Below are 6,439 nucleotides of genomic sequence, written 5' to 3' on the forward strand. Positions count from 1 at the left end.
CAACAAAAATGCAAAGGATGGATAAAAGAAGCAATAGAGATAAGGAGACGTGGATGTGGGACCATGAACAGAGACGATGGAGTTTACACGTTGGACCGCGCCTGGGACTGCATCATCAGAGAGGGGAGAGCAGGCAGCAGAGGGCGACAACGTCCTCTGCTGCCTGCGGATAAACAGAGAAGGAAGTGACGCCACCATCAGCGTCAGCCTGAGGAAGTCTGCAGCCACAGACGAAACGTAGCGGGAAAACAGGTAACGAAACTGTTTGTGTTTTAAAAAAAGAATGACAGCATGGAACCACGACACAGCAAGAACACACCTAGGACCACTGCTTCCTCCCCAATGGTCTCATTCCACTGCAACCTCCGCAATCTGGCACCCAACCACTTCTCTCTTGTTGCTTCCACTCTTCCATCTCCCAGCACATTCTCTGCTTATGAAGTGAATAATGCCACCGAGTCACTCTGCTCCACACTCTGCTCCACACTCTGCTCTTGTCTTAACAACTTGTGCCCTTTAGCCACTAGACCAGCTAGATCCTCTCAGTCGCACCCTTGGCTAAATGATACCCTCCGGTCTCTACGCACCAATCTTAGTGCTGCGGAACGGAAATGGTGCAAAACAAAAGATCCTGGTGATCAATTGAAATTTCAGGAATTACTGTCCTCATTCTCTGCCAGCATCACTGATGCAAAGAAAGCTTTCTACACTGACAAAATTCTCAGCTCAACTGACTCTCAGAAACTATTTTCAACATTCAAAACTCTGCACAACCCTCCGTCTCCACCTCCTACCAACAATCTATCAGCTGACACCTTTGCCTCATTTTTCACTGACAAAGTGGCAGCTATAAGCAAACTGTTTACTCAACTGGCCACTCCTGAACATTTGCCACCACAAACTCCTTTTTTTGCTCATTTTAAATATATTTTTAAACATTTTCTAAAAGCTTTTTTATATTTTAACATTTTTTTGTTTTTGTGAAGCGCCTCGTGATTTTTATCTTGAGAGGTGCTATAGAAATGATATTTTCTTCTTCTTCCTTCTAGTCCAACCATCTCAAGCCCTACTGCTTCATTTTCCTCTTTTTCACATCCCACTGAAAACTGTGTCCAAGCTTCTCACGTGCAGCCGCCCTACTACATGCCCTCTCGACCCCATTCCGACTAAGCTGCTCCAAGCTATTGATCCTACAGTAGCCGCAGCAGTCGCACATGTGATCAACGCTTCACTGACATCTGGTACATTTCCCTTCTCTCTCAAGCATGCTCAGGTTAAACCGCTGCTAAAAAACCCATCTCTTCCTCCAAATCATGTGGAGAACTACCGACCTATCTCTCTCCTCCCTTTTCTGTCCATAATCATTGAAAAGGTGGCTTTCAAGCAGATCACAGAATACCTCTCACTAAACTGTCTGCTTGACCTTTACCAATCTGGGTTCAAAAAGGGCCACTCCACTGAAACTGCTCTGTTAGCAGTGACAGAATCCTTAAAAGAAGCTAGAGCGACTGCCAAATCCTCAGTGCTTATCCTGCTAGACTTATCGGCTGCATTTGACACTGTCAACCATGGTTTCCTTTTGTCTACACTCTCTAGCATGGGCATCACAGAGAAAGCACACGCCTGGTTTGAATCGTACCTCACAGGACGATTATTCAGTGTATCTTGGCTTGGACAATCCTCTACCATGCACCATCTTGCCACAGGAGTCCCCCAGGGCTCTGTACTAGGACCTCTTCTCTTTGCCATATACACCACCTCACTGGGTGAGATCATTCGATTCCATGGCTTCTCCTACCACTGCTATGCAGACAACACCCAGCTCTATCTGTCATTTCCACCGGACAACCACACTGTCTCTGCACGAATATCAAACTGTCTCTCTGACATGTCAAAATGGATGAAATCCCACCATCTCCAACTCAACCTCTCTAAAACTGAACTACTTGTCATCCCATCAAAACCATCCATGCAGCACAATATCTCTATCCAAATTGACTTCCTATCTCTGGCTCCTTCAAAGGCAGTTCGAAATCTGGGTGTTGTGATTGATGAACACCTGACCTTTAAAGATCATGTTGCCTCTGTTGCCCATTCATGCCGCTTTGCGCTGTATAACATACGAAAGATCGGACCATACCTAACACAACATGCCACCCAGCTCCTGGTGCAATCTACTGTCATCTCCCGCCTCGATTACTGCAATACCCTTCTAACTGGTCTTCCAGGCTGTACTGTGAGACCTCTTCAAATGGTCCAGAACGCAGCGGCACGTCTGGTCTTCAATCAGCCAAAAAGAGCACACGTCACCCCTCTGTTCATTGAGCTCCACTGGCTACCGCTAGCAGCATGCATCAAATTCAAATTGCTAACACTAGCATACAAAGTCCGAGATGGTACGGCTCCCATCTACCTGAATCCTCTTGCAAAGGCTTACGTCTCGGCCCGGCCGCTCCAGTCATCACAGGATTGTCGGCTAGCAGTGCCTACACCACGCTCAGGACAATCCAGACTCTTCTCATGCATCGTTCCACAAATGTGGAATGACCTACCAAGCACTACCAGAACAGGAGCTTCCTTCTCAATTTTCAAGAAACTCCTGAAGACCCTGCTCTTTAGAGAGCATCTTCTTAACTAGCACCCTCCCTGCACCCGTCCCCCCTTTCTACTGTCCAATCCTTGTTCCCTCCTCTCCATGACTGATGTCAAGTTGTTGTTGTTATTGTTGTTGTTAGCCTCAAGGGCAACATGCCGATTATTACTTGTAAGTTGCTTTGGACAAAAGCGTCTGCTAAATACATAAACATATCTGATGTTCTGATCTCTGCAATAACCACTAAGCCGAAAGTATCATCCTGCTCTACTGCCTGCAGACGCTACAGCTCTGCCGCTCGGCTAATGATAACAGATCTCACACCCACGGGCTGAAAACGTGGCTCTCGGCCATCCCTGTGAAAGTAATAAAGAATACTTTCTAATGGGAAAGTTGGAGCGTCAAGGACAGATGGGTTCAAAGTTCCTGGGAGCATAAAAACATCCACACCCATAAGAATCTGGGAAATACAGCTCAGTCATAGGCAGCCTTCAATCCTGTTGCTGGTGTGGAAATGAATTCAAATAGCTCAGTTTACATTCTGATGGTCTTTATTATCTAACTTATGGCCCACATGGGCAAACCATAAGGGTGCCAAAAGGGTTTGTCTGTGGTTTCCAGGGGATTTCCCACATAGATTTTAACGGGCCCTACATGGGTTTTCAGAGGAACCCAGATGGTTTGATTCATACTGCTAAAATCTATGTAGGCAAATCCCTATGGGGCCACCATAGAAACTGCAGATAAACCCTGTTGGCACCCATACGGTTTGCCCATATGGGGCCCACCTATGCATAAGCTCATCTTTTAAAAGATTCTTCAGGAAGAACAAAACAACAGTTTTAAGTACTGAAAGTTTCCATTTTCTGGTTTCTGTGCCACACAGTTTTTACAAATATATTAAGTTTCAGGATGAATGTAAAGAAGCGGTCTAACAACTTTTCAACTATTTCATGGTTTTAGAATCATTAACAACTGTGTTGAAGAGCCAAAAACCAAATGAAAGTCTGTTTATTCTTATTTTACTACATTCTGTTGTTCTTAATACTCATTGCTAATAGGGTTGAGTGATGACTTGTTTTGCAGGAATGCTTCCCCCATGCAGCAGCAATGATGCTGCAGCAGGCTTTGTGTGTTTAGTGTAATCATGTAGCTGTGTAAGCAGAGGCTGCAGGTCTGCATGCGGTGCTGCTGCCATTTTCTTTTGCCACAAAGCAACTTTTTTTCTTTCTCATAATCTCAACAGAGTTTTAAATAGCGCAGCCTGCAGACATTTCAGACAAGTTCAGACATTTTGGGGCTAAAACGTGTGTTTACTTTGATTTAGTTTTCAGGACACAGTTTAAGCACATCAAGTGCTTGTTTAAGCCAGTCAGGCTGTGTAAGCTTCAAAGCTTTTATGTGCCTTAGAACCATGGATTAGTTCTCACACACCTCCTCAGGGTAAGAGTCGGAGCAGGTTTGACCCTGATTAAAGGTTAGCATGAATGCTTCTCCTCAGTGGCATTCTGGTCTGTTTTCTCAGGTAACTGGAGGTTAAAGGTCTCACTCTAGGTCACCTGAAGGTGGATGAGCAGAATGGGAGTAGAGGAACATGTTTCAGCTGTTAGTTTAAAAATTAGGCAAGTTAGTGTGCATTATTTATTTTTTGCAGAAAAACCAGAAACAGAAACTTGTCTAATAGCCATTTTTGCAGAATTTGAATGTATACTCTGGTGCCTGATAAATAAGCGGTTGGAGAGCTGTCTTCTACGTTTCTGCAGCAGCTGTGAGGACAGAAGACTCCCCTGCTGAGAAATGCACATGCAGGAATATTCTACATCAAATTCTTCACATAGTTTCCCAAACATCTCCTGTTTTCATGGGTTGAAAATGCAGCTTGAAGAAGACTAAATATTTTGTGTTAATGAAGCAAAAAAAAGTTAAGCACACATCTACATTACACAAAGGATGAGGCGTTTTAAGGACATGACAGACTTACACTTTGACTTCATTTTCACCTTGGAGGATGACGTCCAGACCAAAATATGGGTCTGTTGTGGTTTGTTTCAGCCAGGCTGTTGCATAATGCCATGTTGTCACATGAATCAATCATAGCTTCATTATACCCATCCATCATTTTATGCCAAACCACCTGGAGCACAATGTTCAATGATCAGTGAGCAGATTTCAGTATCAGACAAAGGTGTTCTTAGTAAAGCTAAATGCAGTTTTTAAATGAGGATATTATTGATTGAAAGAGAAAATATGTCTGAAGCAACCCGACTCCATGTGATAAAGATAGAGGGGTCACCCTGGACAGACCACCAGCCTCTCTCAGGGCCAAACAACCAACATACAGTCACACAAACCAAAGGGGTTCAGGTGAAGGCAACTGGATTTCTTGAAGATGTTTTGCTTCTCATTCAGATTTCAGATTTATTGGCCAAGTAAAAGTACATTTACATGGAATTTGTCTTCGGTAGATGTTCGCTCTCATCTGAGGAGCTTTGTCAGTTCTGAGTGGAATTATGGGAGAGCCAAGCTTATTGTTGCTTAACGAGCAGAAACTACCTATGAATACCCCTCCTCCCTACCCCTGAAGAGTCGTTGATGCCATTTAGGTCCTATTGTGTTGGAATGGTTGTTTTGGTTAAGCAGGAGGGTGTGACTTAATTGAAGCTGATTAGGAGTTAGGTTTAGAGCTGCATAGGTGCTGGAAAGGTGAAACCTGAGGTCTCTTCCTCTGTTTAATGTTGGTCTTTCCCGTTTGACATAGATAGCTTCCTCTCTCAAACCATCTGTCTTCTCTGTCCAGAAGGTCCGTCCACACTCACTCACTCACTCACTCGGGGAGTCGCTGATCAACCCAATATGCCACTTTTGGTCGGTGGGAGGAAACCAACACATGAACAGGATGAACATGCCAACTCCACACGGAAAAGTAGGATTCGAACCGGCAACCTTCTCGTTGCAAGGCCTAATGGCACCTACAGCACCACCACGCTGCCCTGATGAACCACGTTTCTCCAGCTGTGTGGTTTTCATTGCACAGCAGGAAAACTGCTAGAGGGATGTTTATTGTTTTAATGTGGCGGTAAGTCTCATTTTCCTTCCTCGGGCTTCCGTTTTAATGACCAGGCCGAGTTGTTTTCCGTGTATCCATGGAGCTGGAATATTCACAGCTTGTAATGAGATTCTTCCTGGCTTCCACTTCAACAAGAAACCTATTGGTGGTGTTTTTATAGGGCCAACGTCTATATTTAGACACTTCCACTCACATCATAAAGGATGTCGGTGTGCATTTTCACACACTTTTAGAATTACGGGATTTCACCAAAACAATCATCAGAGATCAAGCTAGTCACGGTTTGGGCCATGGCGCCATTCCACCAATCAGTGCGTGGTTATGGTGTGTCTGCCGAGCCAGAAGACTCCTTGGTCTCCTCTCGTGGTTACAGTCAGATCTCTGAAACTAAAATGCTAGGTTTATGAAACTATCACATCACAAAGTTGACTACTTGTGAAATCAACAAGGTTGGTGAAATCACCCATGAAAATCAAGGCAGCCATATTTGAACATACGCCCTGGACAAGTAAAAAGAATGAATGAACGTCTTTATTTGTCATTGCACATGTACAACAAAAATTGAAAGTACTCTCTCTCTTAAGGAGCATAAAAAATAATACTAGTAAAAACATTAAAAGTAGAACATAGCTCAAATAAATTACCTTACACATGTGCACAAATTATGCATATTTTTAGGTAAAATCTGTTGTTTTTAGACATAATCTTAATATTCATAATGAAAGTAACAATAACCATTACAACATGGAATATATTTTGCTGTCTTAAACTACGATTTC

Source organism: Nothobranchius furzeri, chromosome 1, assembly GCF_043380555.1.
Source record: "Nothobranchius furzeri strain GRZ-AD chromosome 1, NfurGRZ-RIMD1, whole genome shotgun sequence".
Taxonomy (NCBI): Eukaryota; Metazoa; Chordata; class Actinopteri; order Cyprinodontiformes; family Nothobranchiidae; genus Nothobranchius; species Nothobranchius furzeri.